The sequence below is a fragment of the Cricetulus griseus genome, chromosome 4 (assembly GCF_003668045.3).
Source record: "Cricetulus griseus strain 17A/GY chromosome 4, alternate assembly CriGri-PICRH-1.0, whole genome shotgun sequence".
In the NCBI taxonomy this organism is placed as follows: Eukaryota; Metazoa; Chordata; class Mammalia; order Rodentia; family Cricetidae; genus Cricetulus; species Cricetulus griseus.
The window spans coordinates 11766152-11782595 of NC_048597.1; the positions used below are offsets into that span (position 1 = coordinate 11766152).

At 40.0% G+C, this 16444-nt stretch overlaps 1 protein-coding gene across 6 annotated transcripts in view; it reads left to right on the plus strand.

The window, feature by feature from the left end:
* The window catches only part of App (amyloid beta precursor protein), a 217962-nt gene that overhangs the window by 7639 nt on the left and 193879 nt on the right, over positions 1-16444 (plus strand). The window lies entirely within an intron of this gene.

Consider the following 16444-nt stretch of genomic DNA (forward strand, 5'->3'; position numbering starts at 1 on the left):
ACTCAAATGCCAGCCCAAGAAAGCCAGTCCTGGCATGGAAGGCTCAGTCGGTCTTCACTCAAGACAGGACATGAAGGCAGACTTCCTGTCGGGAAATCAGACTCAGAGTTTATATAACGGCTGTGTTAGAACTAACATGTCTTTAAAACTGAACTGTAACCTATGACTCAGTTTAAAAACATGTAGAAAACATCAGCAGGTTTGTCCATGCACCATTTTCACTCTCTGTGTCAAAATTAGTTTAATGATATTTGAAACTTTTGGTGAATAAATACGAGTATTCTGTAGTTATATTGTGTTTGCAAACAACATGGAAGGCCGAGAAACAAAGGCCTTAGGAGTGCCCATCAGTTCTTATGACCCAGTGTGTGTTTAGTGTTTGGACAGGGGCTGGTTCTTCTCTTGCTGAAACTACAAAACCCGTATTTACTACCCGTTACAGGGAGGAAGGAGAGATGGTCTCAGAACTTGGGTGTAGGGTCAATGAGCACACATAAGAAATGAGTAAATAAAGGCCGGACGATGGTGGTGCACGCCTTTAATCTCAGCACTCGGGAGGAAGAGGCAGGTAGATCTCTGTGAGTTCGAGACCAGCCTGGTCTACAAGAGCTAGTTCCAGGACAGCCTCCAAAGCCACAGAGACACCCTGTATCAAAAACAAACAAAAAAGAAAAAAAGAAAAGAGAAGAAATGAGTAAATGAAATGCCTAAGAAATGTCTTTGTAGACCATGGATCCTGAACTGAGACAATGATGATGTGGAACAGAACTTGAATCTCCTTGTTTTCAGGTGGCTGCTTTTTTTTTTTGTTGTTGTTGTTGTTTTTTTGTTTTTTCCTTCTCCAGTTCAAAAGATATTTCAGATTAAAATTTTAACTCTACAACAATAAAAAAAAGTACTTTGCTTTTGGTGATCTTATGGTTATGAAACTGTTCTTTGTCTGATTCTTTTACTCAGAGAATCACATTTGCCCTGTGCTCTAGGCTTATAGGGAGCCACATACTGTCTCTATCTTCATTGAAAACAGGGAGGCTTCCTAAATGATAGTGACAAATTACTCTTCCACCTTAGAGGACACTTAGGAGAGTAAGAGATCCGTCAGAGGAAGTCATTGGTGTTAAGTGAAGAAATGCTCTATGGCTCTTGTTGCTTTGCTAAATTTCCAAACTTTAATGACAGTCATATATCTTAACCCCATGGAGACATTTTGCAGGATGATAAACACAAGACTTAATCTTACCCTGGAGGTATATTTGTGTGTTTAAGATATGTCCTTTCATCCCTTGTTACCAAAATCTCATTTGCTCAGGTTTGCTTTGTCTGTACAACCTACTTTTAAAAAATTAATTAAAATTAAAGTTAATGTTTTATAAACACACATTCCTAGATGGTTTAAAAATCATTAAATAAATTTCAGTGTGTGTATTCATTGTTCACAGGACTGTGCCACAGGAGGACATTTTCATACAAGTGTGTGCTGGGTGTTCCCCTCTCCTCCCCTCCCCCTCCCTCTCCCTTCTCCCAGTTCCTTTTTCCCAGTTAGCTTCCTTGGTTCCTCTAGGCAGTTTCACTTCTACTTTCCAGTCATACAGACTAGTTTGTATATATCCACACAAGGTCTGGGAACCACATAACAAGAGAAAGAATGCAAAGTCCTTTCTGAAATTGGCCTAATTAACGGTGTGATAGTTATTTCCATTTTCCTCCATTTTTCTTGCAAACAATATAATTTCATTCTTTATGACTAAAAACAATTCCTCTGTGCATATACACATTTTCTTTACCCATTCCTCTGTTGGAACCTTGGTTGACTCCATAGCTTAGCTATTGTGAACATTTCTACAATAAATGCTAGTATGTCTGCACAGACTTAATTGGTATTTTACAATGATATTAATGAAGCAGTATAAATTTATTTTTGTTCTTTTCTGTGCTTGGGATTGAACCCAGGGCCTTGTGTCTACTAGGTAGGTATTCTAAAACTGAGCCATATCCCTAGCCTTAAATTTAATTTTTAGAAGATTAATAGTTGCCAGGACATGGGGCCGGGCAGTATGGCACATGCCTTCAGTCCCAGCACTCAGGAGACAGAAGCAGGGGATCTCTGTGAGTTCAGAGTCAGCCTGATCCTCAGATCAAGTTCCAGGAAAGCCAGGACTACACAGAGAAAACCTATCTGGAAAAACAAAACAACAGAACAAAAGGTTGCTGGTTGAGGTCAGAATACAGTTCACCGAATCTCATCATGGCGTCTTCATAGTTGTGGGCCTCATTTGCTCCTCTCTCCCACTACGTTTCATTTTACAAGAAAGTAGAATGGTCTTAACACTCAACACTTAGTGGGTAATCCTTATCTGTTCCTGTTACTGAATAATGAATTTTCTAAAGCACAATTACCTTTTTTTTCCTTTTACAAATACATTACTCACATTATATAGTATATTTTATAAAACTAAGTGATCAGGGTACATAAACATAATTTCTCAGCCATATGTAGTTTTTAAGTCATTCAAAGAAGTCCTTGTCTTCTTTTAAATGACACAGTCTTTTTGAAATCTCAGCATTTTGGAGACTAATATTATAATTTACCAAATGAAAAGTCACATTTATAGCAGATACTCCCCAGCCTGATGCTTAATCGATTGGTATGGTGTGTCTAGAACAAGTGTAGTATTATCATTGCAGTATATTAGTTTGAGATGAAAAGTTCTTCAAACACTCCATAGAAATGTTCATATCTGAAGATTAATTTTAAGAACATTTGATTCTTGCGTATTAAATTAAGTAACTACATTTAAAATTAAAATCCAATATTTGTAGAGAAGTTTCTGGCTAAGCTTTCTTGCCAGGTGTGTTAGTTACTTTTTTGTTGGCTGGGTATGGAAGCCAGGGCAAGTGATCTCCAAACTGTTATATCCCCAGCTGTGAAGGAAGGTTTTATTTGGGCTCACAGAATGAGGGTACATATTTTCATAACAAGGATGTCATGGTGGCAGGGATACGAGATGGATGGTCACATTACATCCATAGTCATAGTCTTTTTATTCACCCTGGCATGGCAACCACGTAATGGTACCATCCACATTCAGGATGGTCCTTCTTCTTTTAAACTCTCCGGAAGCATACCCACAGACACACCCAGAGTTAAATTTCCTGGTGATTCTAAATCGAGTCAAGGAGACCATCACAGTCAGAGTCCTTGATTCATGTAGGTGTATGTAGAGAAGGAAAATTCAGTTTTTCATTGGGCAGCAGGAAGCGTCAAGTGGTAAACAGGAAGCAGTAGAAATTTGGGTGGGTAAGGCAAGCGTGTTGTGGGTTAATGTTTTAGGTAGATGATTTTTAGTGACTGTGGTATCTGAACTGTGTGGAAGAAAGAGTTTGAGCTAGGGTCTGCTTTGAGATAGATATTACAAATGAAAATGGGGACTAGGGGAATATTAATATTGATTGTGATCACACTGCTTTCTGTAAATGAACACTAATGGCAATACCTTACATCTGGTGTTACGAAGTATTTGATAAATACTCTATTGGTGAGTACTGTAGAAATTCTGTAGTGCAGTAGTCTAGGGTTGCATGGTTGGCTGCGTGGTAGATAACTCAGTAGGTAGTGATTTCTGCTCAAGTGTTAGCCGAGTTCAGATCCACAGCACCCGAATGAAAGCTAGGCACATGGCGCGTATATGTGACCGCTATGCTGGGAAGGTGGAGACAGGAGGATCCCGGGGATGTACTGGCCAACCAGTCCAACAGATATGTAAGCCACAGGGCCAGTGAGTGGCTCTGTTTCAAAAATGAGGTGGACGGTGATAGAGGAAGATGTTGACCTCTGACCTCTACACAAAGCATACAGGGCTAGTGCACTCGCTCACTCTACACAAATCCGTGCATTCACATAAAAAAATAAATTCACATAAAAAATAAATGTATACATGCTTGATCCTGGATAGTTGAGGCAGCTTCTCTTTATGTTTTCAAGATTATGAGCAAGGATACTTCTCTAAGATTTATTTTTATAAAAGCTGACAGTAACTTAATAGTGCCTTCATTCACAACTGTTCAGGAAATTAGTCGGGATCTTCCCACCTAAGAAATACTCCCACCGCTTTAATTGAGGGGGGATTTTGCTATGTTGTTTTAGCTGGCCTCAAACTCACTATGTAGCCCCAGCTGTCTATAAGCTCCATTCTCTTGCCTCAGCCCCTTGAATTCTGGGGCTACAGGCTTGTGCCACCATTCTTACAATGTATTACATCAGTGTCCTGACTTATTATGATAATCTCTATTGAAAGTTCCTAGAAATGGTTTTGTTTGAGTAAGGCTTAGAAAGAAAATACAGTATACTGTATACTGCAATTAAATTTTGTGACCATCAAAGTGAAAATTACATTGTCAATGTTTACTTAGGTGACTAATAATCCCTTCTGAGTTTAGTGTAAAGATGATCAACATTGCATTAAAATTAGTATGGATTCTGTTACTTGTATTTTCTAAAGAAATTGTACAAATTGTACTTTCCTTGGCCAGGCAGTGGTGCCTCACGCCTTTAATCCTAGCACTCAGAGGCAGGTGGATCTCTGAGTATGAGTCCAGCCTAATCTACAGAGGGTGTTTCAGGACAGCCAGGGCCATAACAGAAAAACCCTGTCTCTAAAAGAAAAAAAGAAAGGAATGAAGGGAAAAAAGAAAAAAAGTGTTTTCCAATGGCTGAAAGCCAACGCCACTTTATGCCATTAAGATGTCAGGCACTGAAAATCTCATTGAGGTCATTATGATTAGCTTTGTATCTTTTTCCTGTTTGTTCAATTTTTTAAAAAATGTCTTTTTAATGGTTTATGTCAAGTGTCAAATCCTCTTGCACTAAAGGAAATTTAAGTTTGCTAAAAGTAAACTGAAATTTATTTATTTATTTATCTATTAATTAATTAATTAATTAATTAATTCATTCATTTATCTTTCTAGACAGAGTCTCTCTATGTAGTTCTGGCTGTCCTGGAACTTATTATGTAGACCAGGCTGGTCTCAAACTCGCAGAGATATGCCTGCCTCTGCCACTTGAGTGCTGGGATTAAAGGCATGTGTTACTAAGCCCAGCTTAATAAAAACTCTTGATGTGAAAGTGGCTTACATTTCGACCTTCGTTGAAGAACTGTGAGGCCCTACTTGCAAAAGTGTGCTGGTGACAGTGCAGTATTATTCAGTGAAGGATGAGAGGAAGGAATCCCTGAGGGAAGACAGAACAATTTGACTATGGCTCAAACAGTGGAAGGGGAGCCTGCTGGCCAGAGATGTCCCCACCACTTAATTAAATTACTCAATTTATCAACATGGCTGTCAGAGCTGTCTGGGACTCTGATAATGGAGGATGAACCATCCTAGAAGGTATACTGGAATTCACTTATTTACTTTTCAGATGCTCTCCTCTTTATTAGTATATTTGTATTAGTTCTTGCAGACTTTCATCCCTGGATATTCACCACTCATTCCTCCCAGATCCATTCCCCCTCTCTTCCCACCCCTCTCAACTTCCTGTCTTCTTTATGTAAAAGAGTAAGCCAAGTACAGTTTGTGCTGTTCTCATATGCAAGCATGTGGAGTGTTATCCATTGGAGTGTTATCCATCTGCCAGGGTCCACACCCTTAAAGAAACCTGGGTCTCCCTCTTCCGGAATCCGTGAACTGTGCATAACTCCTCATCCAGGAGTGAGCCCTTCCCCCACCCATACTGGAATGTTGACTGGCTTGATCATGTGCAGGTCTTTCACAGGCAACCACACCTGTAGCAATGAATTTGGCAGCAGTCTTGCCATGTTTAGAAAACACTGTTTTCCTCTGGTCCTCCATGATGTCTGGATCTTAAAATCCTTAAGCCCCTCCCCCTCACCCAAATCCACCTCTCCACCCCCCTCTCCTCCACACCCCCCCATCCCTGCTTCTGTAATGGGGTGAGAGTGTGTGGTCTTCTATTTGTGGCCAAGCACTGTATCCCCGTTTTTTTGTACTTAGGTTGGAATGTTTCACTTTTATGAGTAGGGCTCAGAGGTTCAATTTGTCTGCTTGTGAACATTTGAGGGTTGCGTATAAGGACACAGATGGGAAGAATTCAGTTTATTGAATGTGTTCCTCCTGTGTGTAGGTTTCTAGTTGTATTTATTGTTTCATAAATAATTAATGAGAGGAGAAAACATCAGTATCAATCTCTTCTGGAGAAGAACAGACATTTGATAAAATATTCCAAGGGTTAGTTATCACATGTTAAATTATTTGTAATTTTGAAGTAACCTAACTTGTTGACTAATTCTCATTGGCTCCTTCATATCAGAGTTTGAACACATACAACCTAGTCCTAAGTCCCTGATTCTGTTGTCAGCCAGGGTGTTGAGGTAAATGCTGGAGTTTTAATGGGATGTTTGGGTTTGGAGATCTATACCTACTCCAAATTATCTTAGAGAATTTGACCATCATTTTAGTGATGCTGATATCAACAGGAAGTTATGATCTTTTATGACTAATTTACTACTCATTACTTTTTCTTCCTTGCTTACATTTTTTAAAAATTGTTCACACATGGACATGTACAAGATGGCTTGTGTTCCAGCAAGAGCCCTAGCTAGAGTCTCTGTGATGCTATATATGGAGAAGTAGTAACTTTCTGAATCTTGTTAATATACTTAATTCCACAGTCTAATGAAGAAGAGAGAAGTCGAGAAAGAAATTAACCATAATATGTCAAAGGCTACAATAAAAGGATCTGTAATGTCTGCACAGAGATGGACAAGCCCCTTTTGGTAGAACTTCAAGAGTAAATTGAGTTTAGCAGTAGAGTTGGGTTCCCAGGGATGAAGAACAGCATGGGATAGAGATTCCAAAGGAGAAACCATGGATACATGGATGAAGAAACTAGGAAATTTAGAGTTTCAGAGGCCCTTGATGGATTTGAATTTGGTTTTCTGAAAACAGTTTACTTTTAATGTTCTTAAAATGGAAGTGGCTATAATTCAGCTAGATTTAGGAGCTTTAATGAAAAATCTTGCCAACATCTGCTTAAGCTTGACCAGATTGTGGCACCTAGCTGCAAAGGAGTCTGGTAAATGTGTTTTTATTAGCTGAGCACACTGCATCCAGAAAACACAGTCCAGGGTCTATTAGTATTATTTGTTTTGTTTTTTGTTTTTTTTTTTTTTTGAGACAGGGTCTCTCTCTGTGTAGTCTTGGCTGCCCTGGAACTCATTGTGTAAACCAGTCTTGCCTCAAACTCACAGAGATTCTCTTGCCTCTGCCTCCCAGGTGCTAGGATTAAAGGTGTGCAATATCATCCCCAGAAGGACAGAGAAGTCAAATATTTGACAACAGACTAACAGTCTGTAAATTAGATAAAATAGAGTGTTATACAGGGAGTAAAGGAAAATGATAAGACTAAGCAATGTTCTCAATTAACATAGCTTCTCCATGAGCAATTAGAGGAGAGTTTTGGAATTTTCCCCCACTTTTCTTCCCTGCTAGCTAACCACATAGGAAACCTTTATGGAATGATGGAAAGGGAGGTGGAGAATGTTTTTCATTTATATGTGGGGTCACTCAAGAGTGGGGCCAACTGAATGCAGAGGATTCCTGGGGAATCCTTCCAACTATACACTGGGGAAAAAAAAAAGGTAATTTCAGTGATTCTCGGGAGTTTCCTTTCCCTGTTGGTAAACTGTCATTCATTTCATCTGAAGACTTTGTTGTTGAACTTGTTCTTTGAAAGGAATAGTGGTGAAATAAGCTTTGAGGGTTTTTTAGAAAGGAGCGTAGCATTCAGAACCTCAACTGAGCCAGATCTGCCCATCATGTTAGGCCACTTTTCTGCTACTACAGAGCTCTTCACGTCTGTTGATACTTAACCTCTCTTACCCGGAGTGCAAAGATTTATGCAAAAAGGGAAAAGAAACTTAATGTATGTCTTGCACCAGTAGAAATGGGGCCGTCAGTTTAGCATCCATTTGAATTACTATCTACTTTGTAATCATTTCAGTTTTTCTTTTCTTTTCCTTTTTTTTTTTTTTGTGAGGGAGATTTGAGATAGGGTTTCTCTGTTGTAGCCCTGGCTGTCCTGGAATTCATTTGTAGATCAGGCTGGCCTTAAACTCAAAGATCCGCTTGCCTCTGCCTCCAGAGTGCTGGGATTAAAGTTGTGCAGCATCACCTCCCAGCTGTGACATTAGTTTTAGACATAGAGGTGTGTGCTATTTAGACATGGAGGTTTGTTGCCTGTGTGAAAAATAGGAAAACAGAAGTGTGGCTTTAAAACAACTGTTATTACATATAGTGTGGAAATAGAAGCTCAAGTCTACTGTGAGGAGCCAGGGATGGCATTGTTCCATGACAGCACTTCCCCTGGAATCATTTCATCTCAACAACTCTCTGGCCTGGTCCTGACTCCTAGTCTTAACTGTCCAATAAAACTATCATAAAACTACTAAATCTACTTTGAAATTTCTAGTAGCCATATAAAAATGTAAAAGAGGGTAAAGGTCAGTGGTAGAGTGCATGTTTAACATGTGTGATGCTCTGGATTCTGTCATGAACACAGATTAATAATTAGTAACACAGATGATGGATATGACAGATAGACAGATAATTTTTCCTTATCAGGAAATCAAAAATATTCTTTCACCATGTGACCCATATAAAGCTAATTATGAAATATATTGCTTTTTTTTTGGTTTTCGAGACAGGGTCTCTCTGTGTAGCTTTGGAGCCTATCCTGGCACTCGTTCTGGAGACCGGGCTGGCCTTGAACTCACAGAGATCCGCCTCCCAAGTGCTGGGATAAAAGGCGTGCGCCACCAACGCCTGGCTTATATTGCATTTTTAATATCACGTCTTTAAAGTTTTTTCCATTGTTCTTATTTTAATTCAGATCAGTCATAGTAGTTGCCATGTTGCACAATGGAGTCTCTAAGACTGACCGTTGCTGCTGCCTTACAAAAGAGCCTCACCTGGAGAAGGTGGAATCCATCAATCCTCCCTAAGCCCCTTCATTTTCCTGATGAAGAAGGCCAAATCTAGGGATGCCAAGTTGCTTACAATCACGTGGCTATTCACCATCAGGAGCCATAATGTCTGACTTTGTTCTCTTCCCTTTCGTTGGTCCATGTTACTTAATACATTAGGGATGTTAGATTGTTGCTTTTGCTTAAATATTGAGCCAGGTGTCTCAAGAACATTTGGTGCCCTTCAAAAAGGTGCCATTGGGTTTGGAGAAAACTGTTTCGAGCAGGGTAGGTAGAAATTTGATTGAAAGGTGCTAGCTACCTACTTATAGGAAGGGAGATCTGCTATTACCATGAAAAATATATTTGGGTGTGTAAGCACACACATGATGAGCTGTTCTTAACTCTGTTTCTGGAAAATGAAAGGGTTAAGGTTAGTATATAAATAAAATGTGTAAATAAATATAAATGAATATAAAAATCTAATACATAAATACATATATCTTTTTTCCTTCTGTTGCACGGGTACGTACGTGTGCATGCATGCATATGGACACGCTCTTCTTCCTCAGTTATACTTAAAGTATGATTTTTGATTTTTGACAAGTTAAGCCTAGCGTGTTCCTGGCATGTCAAGTATTTTCAGAATGTAAGCCAGTGTGGAAACTTACTGGCTTGGTATGGCAGGTCCAGGAAGGGCAGGTACAGTGTAACCCTGTGGAGTGCTCCTCCTTGCAAAGTGTTTGTTCTTCCCTGTGAAAACATGCTTGGTGGGTGAACTTTCCCAGCTGCAAGGTGCTTTTCATCTTTCCTAACACATTTATCAGCATAGATGCCATAGACTGTGTTAGAGAGCTATGGAGAGAGTTTATATTTACTCATGTGACTTAGTTCGGCTACCGTAGATTCAGAGTTTTTCTGTTTGCATGTTGGGACTAATTCTCATCCACAGCCAAGCTTACCCACAGAGGTCGGAATTACCGACCTTTAAGCATGTTTATTTTATGTGTTTGCTTTACTTCCTGGTGCAAGTCATTGGATCTTTGCCCATTGTGATTTATGTGGCTAGACTTAGAAGTTTCACAGCTTGTAGCAATCAGAAGGAAGCACAGTGATATGGCTGAACATGGCGCTGTAACTCCAGCCAAAGGCAAGAGGATCACCAGTTCAGGGCAAACAGAAAAAGGAAGAGAAAAAAAAAGAACAGAGAATCCTCCAGTTAAATCCATTTAAATCCATTAAAACATGAATTTTTAAATTCTTTAAAAAAATCTACAGATTTTAAAGCACTTTTCATAGTGTGAATTAGCTATTAGAACAAAAATTTTGAGCTGTAAGATGCTTACAGGAATCATTTTGAGGTATGTTTAAGTTGGGTTTTGAGTTTGAAAGAATACCAATTCAAGCCGGTGTGGCACAGGCCTCTCAGCTTCCTCAGGGGGTAAAACAGAAGAGTGGAGAGCCCTGAAGTCTGCTCAGCTACATAGTGGGAAGGCCAACAAGGGCAACTCATTGAGATGTCTTTTAAAATTGAAAGTGAGAAGAAGAGGGCTGGGAATTCAGCCGAAAGGCAGAGCATTTGTCTAGCATCTGTGACAACTTTTGTAGACGGACCTTCTTTTCTACCACCAACCCCAAATAACAACATGGAGCCTAATACTTAATTATGAAAGTTTGGCCATTAGCTTAGGCTTGTCCCCAACTAGCTCTTATAACTCAAATTAACCTGTTTCTATTCATCTGTGTTCTGCCTTGTGGCTGGTTACCTCTGCTCTGTACCTTATGTTAGACTTCTTCAGGGTTTCACTGGCATCTCTCTGCCTCTCTTCTTCCCAGAGTCCTCTTTGTCCCGGAAGTCCTGCCTAACCTCTTCCTAGCTATTGGTCATTCGGCTCTTTATTAAATAAACCACAGCAATATATCTTCACACAGTGTACAAATAACCAACAATAGCTCCCCTTTTAAAGTCTTCAGTATTGAGAGGTGATAAAAACATAACAGTAAGTTCATTGTGGAAAAGGAAGAAAAAGTGTGTAAAAGCATGTGTTCTAGCCACAAATGTTTTTTGTTGTTGTTTGTTGTTGCATTGTATTTGAAAGCATTTTTGCAAATATGCTATAGATTCCATTTAATATCTGTAATGTGAGGTTCTTTGTCCTGGCTGGTCCTGCTGCCCTTGAACCCCAAATAAACACACAAAGACATATTAATTATAAAACTGTTGGCTGGTGACTAGGGATTCTTATTGGCTAACTCTGTCTTAATTATTAACTCATTTCTATTAATCTAAGTATTTCCACATGGTCTTATCTTAATGGAGAAGGGTCCAGACCTCTAATTCCTTTGGCGGCTCACATGGTGACTGCTAAGCATCTCCTCAGAGAAGAGGGCGATTTTCTGTTTGTCCCTGCTAATAATCCTGATTTTACCCAGCTACATCACTTCCTGTCTGTCTGTACAGACCACTATGGTTAGCTCGTGGCAAGTTTCTGCCCAGCTACATCACTTCCTGTCTAGCCAATCAGCCAATCAGTGATTTATTCATTGAGAATAAGAGAAACAAGTACAGAAGAACGTTCCCCATCAAATATCTAGTTTGTTATTTTTATCATTAAATCTCAGTAGTAAATTCTTTGCAATTAGAAATTTTAATGAATGCACCAATTTGTTTAAAGCAACTGGAGCTATTTATTTGTACATGTGGTTTTTGTTGTTAATTTACTATTTGACAGAGTAGTGACGTAGAGAAGGTCTTCATGTGATAAGTATCTGTTCCGATTATTTATTGAGTCATTCAAATGGATGCTGTGCTCATTCTTCAGCTATAATATAGTATTTAAAGAAAATGAGATGAACAGACATTATAAAGGTAAACAGGAACTATAATAAAGAAAACAACCTGGCCTGCTGATTGAAACAAGCAGCCCTCCCATTTAATGGTGCTATGAGAATATGTGTAAGTAGAAGTTTGTAGCAAGTTTTTAGGCTTGACAGGCAAACAGCCAGGACTTCAGTGTAGACATTAGTGAAATTGTGGTTTCAATTTCCTGGAGCCATTCTGTGGGAACATAATTGGATTGTATGATTTCACAAATGTAAATAGAACATTGTCTTTCCCATTTCCCTGCTGCTAATGTCTCTCCTGCTATTACGTTGGTAAAGAGAAAGTTATATACATTAATTCACAGAAGTTCCCTAAGGTACAGACTCTTTAGCCACCAAAGAGAACTCTATTTTTCTTTAAATTCAACAATGGTGTGAAATGCTATTTTCATAGGTCACGGTGTAGGGTCTGGAGCCCACTTAGCTAGATCCACATAAATAAGCTTTATTAACCAATATCTGCCTGCACAGTAAGCCAGTTTTATACTGTTGTATTGTATATTACATAGGCTTAGGAAGCAAGATTCTGTTGTTACTGATTTGTTGATTCCATTGTATACTATAGTTGTATTCAGCTACTGAGCTAGACCCCAGCTCTGTGTTCACTTTTAAAAAGAAGATAATACTATAAATAATAGTGAATAAATACAGGTACACCTCTTAAGTTAATAAATCCAAATTTCTGTACCATCAAAATAGCAGGAATTGTAATTTTAAGAGTACCACAGCTTAACGTTCGAAGTCATTTGTTGAACCCCAACTCTCTGCTAAGAGCTCAGATCCAGCCATGAAAGATGAAAAGGGAGAAAAGAAGTAAAATGCCTGATCTCCCAGAGCTTCTGCTCTATTGGGTAGATAGCAAGCCAAACACACCAATCAATGTGCCAATGGGGATTAGGCTGTGAAGAAAAAGGTTACTAGACAAGTAAGGGACTAAAGAGACAGAGTCAGTAAGACTGTGAATGGGAAGGCAGACCCAGCACTTTGGTGTAAGGATTGTTTTGACCTGAAGGCAACTGAGAAATAGCAGACAGTTGAAGCTTTTGCCCACTCCCTTTCTGCCTCGATGTAGATCAGTTTCCCTCTGTGATGGTGTCTGCTGTGTCAGGAAGAAGCTTATTACTGAGTCCCTTGGATACCACACTGACCTTAGTCTACATTAGCAGACCCTTGGTTTCCTCTCTTTTTTCTTTCCCACAAGTAGCTGTTCTTAGCAGCCCCATGTCTCATCACATCTACACTGCTGATGGTTACTAAATGGTACCTAACTCTGTGGAGCTTTACTTCTTTTCTGTGGGGTTCTCCATCCCTGGTGTAAAATTATGTCCATCAAATAAAATTAGCGTATCCCTTTAACTCAGCTTTTCGGTGATTCAGTTTACAGGGCTACGAACTAGAAGAGTAGAAGAAGGAGGTTTTTTGTTTTGTTTTGTTTTCCCTGCAGTTCAAGGGAGAGGGGACAGCAAATGCCGCCTGTGAGATGGAACCTTGCTGGGACAACTGATGGGTATGGAACTCTTACAGACATCCCAGTAATTGTGAATGTGTAACTTCCTTGATGACTGACATTGACGAAGTACTAACAAATTCCAGTAGAATTTGCTGAGATCATGAAGGGTGTGTGTTTTCATCAGAAGGATAGTCAAACATCTAAACAGGCTCTTAGGCTGTGTAACAATTCTTCGTTCCCTTTGCATTTTAAAATTCAGGAGAGTGAGAAGTACTGTTTTATAGTTATTTCAGATTCGAGTTTCTGGGGGAAGGAGAAATGAAAGAATTTGCATTATAAACTTGGTGATGTGTCGTGTAGTGGTGCGATTTGCAAGTTTGGATTAAACATCATTCTTGATTATACGTGTGAAAACTGTGTAACGAAGCCCCTTGCCTGTAGCAATAGGGACAATAATTAGTAGCCTATAGCACCGGCTAGAAGTCAAGTGTTCTCAGAAGCGTGTCTTGTATCATTCCTAGCTGATGGAAGCTTAAACTGGACCACAGTAACAATCTGTCCTCGGTGCCTGTGAACTGCATCTCTGTCCTGCTTGTGTGCAAAAGGCTGCAGGGTGGAACTCAGCTAGTGTTTCCTGTTGGGCCAGACATCCTCTCTGTGAGGAAGCCAGCCTTAGGTGGGATGGACTGATAAGGAGGCAGGCGGCAACGAGTCCACTAAACCACCAGTCAGTTCTTGGCTGCTGGATCCTTGCTGTCACATGGGACAGTGCTGAGGGCTGAAGTCCCGCCATGGTGCCTCTCTGACTCTCCTCCTGCTGCTTCTTTCACAGCCTTTTAAGTCAGTCTTAACCTGTGTGGTGGAGACCCCTTTGGGGAAGGGGGTGGTCAAATGACCCTATTCACAGGGATGGTCACCAGGAGTATCAGAAAATACTGGTATTTACATTATGATTCAAAGCAGTAGGAAAATTACAGTTATGAAGTAGCAGCAAAATAATTTTATGGTTGAGGGTCACCACAACTTGAAGAACTGTATTAAAGGGTCACAGCACTAGGAAGGTTGAGAATTGTTGATCTAAGTTTTTCCCTTTATCTCAGCCCCGAACAAGGTAGCCCTCAGTAGATGTCTGGGTCATCCAGATCATGGATTTGGGTTACTCTTGCAGCTTACTAGGAATGCAGCTGAAGAGGAATGGTTTGCTTTCTTAAACTGAAATTTTCACATCTACAAAGTATTTGTAAGTAGTGTGGCCAGGAGGAATACTGAGTGAAGGATAAGTCCAAAGGTAACACGATGGAGGGTGCTGACTGCAGGTGAAAATGGCTGTTCTTTCCATCACAGCTTCTTTGTCATCTCTTTTCTGACCTTTCTGAACAGACTCGACTGTCCAGGCCAGCTGCAGGTTCCCTGTTTATAAACAGAGAGACTGAGGAAGAGCTCATTTGCCCAAGACTCTTGTTTTATTTTTCATCTACTCTCCCGTAGCTGGAAGCCTTCCACTTTGAATCGGGAACCATCTGGGTTCCCTTGAAAGGTGACTTGTATTCGGTCATTGACTTTGTGGCCAAGTTGTTAGAATTTTGAATGGAGCCTTCTTTCCTCGTTTACTCATCCCTTGTTCCATATGAACCCTACAAAACCCGAAGAGAAAGGAATCTAAAGAATGCTGGTCAGGATGGGGACCGCTTTCCTGGCCTTCCTGGGATTCTCAGCAATCTGCCAGGCACTGGTGACAGTCTTGGCTGCTTGACCAGCTGGAGAGAGCTGTAGAATTCCAGGCGGCTGGCTTTCAAAGGTCTCTACTAACCCCTTTGAAAACAAAGGATTGTTATCACACATCAAAGCCTACAGACAGGGATAATTGAGAGATCTTTCTGATGGGTCATGTGGCTTCTAGATGCTGCAGAGGCTTGCCAAAGTGGGCTGTGTTTCTGCCTCAGGTAGCATGGATCTGTTCTGTGAGCCTTGACTGTGTTTAAGTGCCCATATCCGTTCTCGGTCACCAGTTTATTTCTCTGCCCTAGTCCCTAGACAGAAGATACAACATGAAAACCATGTTGTGGTTTCAGATGACTTTCACATTTCGTTAATTCACAAAATGAGAAATGCGCATGGCAGCAACAGTCTTTGTTTTGGGAGAGGTGTTTTGTTTTTCAGGATGGGAGTGTTAACTCTGGTTGGATTGAATGTTTTCCAGACAAACCCTAGGCTGCAGGAGGGTTTTGATGTTTTGATTCTAGAGGAATAAGCTTTGTCCCCTCTCTATGGCATTGCCCTGACCCTGCCTGTGTCGGGTCCTATCAGATGTTAGGCTGTCTGATCCTGTTACACCCACATCCTGTTGCTGCATCCAAGCTCTTTGAGGCTGTATTAACACAGATTAATTGAACAGTTGCCCTGTGAAAACAGATGCCCTTCACTGCTTATTTCTAATAAATCGTCAAGCCATTGAAAAGACTCCCTTGAAGAAGGTACATCTTCCTGCGAGGCTGTAGCCCAGTAAAGCAAAAGCGGAATGCTTATGTCCCAAATTAGTGTGCTATATTTAAAACCGGTGGCCTCAGCCTAGTCAGGACATGATCCTTCTCTGTTTAATGGGCCTGCCATTTCTCCTTCTGAATTATGTAGTGAGGTTGGTTATATTTTCTGCATTCCAACCAGAAAGCTATGAAAAAGAATTGACCATGATAAGACATTAGTTCTCAACTATTTTATATTTTCTTTACAAATGGAAATTATAACTGACTTTGAAATATGAGGTTGAGTTTTCTGAACCAAAACTAAAGTTTCAGTAACATTTTGGTTATGGGATATTGTAATAAAATAACTCTTTGCTTAAGATGAAGATATTTATCCTGGGACATACTGAATTAAAGCAAATCAAGTGTATCACAGATAATGTAACACGAAGCAAAGAGATCAGTCTCTCTAATTGACAAAGTCGTGCATAATACAAAGATCCAGGTATTGATTTAATGCCGTTCGTAGATTGAGAAAGGCAGAGCAAATACTATTTCAAAATCCAATTCAAGTAGAATTAGATTCAGTGAGACTACATCATTTGCCCTCCATTGCATGAAAAATAAGGTTGAGGTTGGAATCTAGGCTGTTACTGAAAGGAAGTGAAATA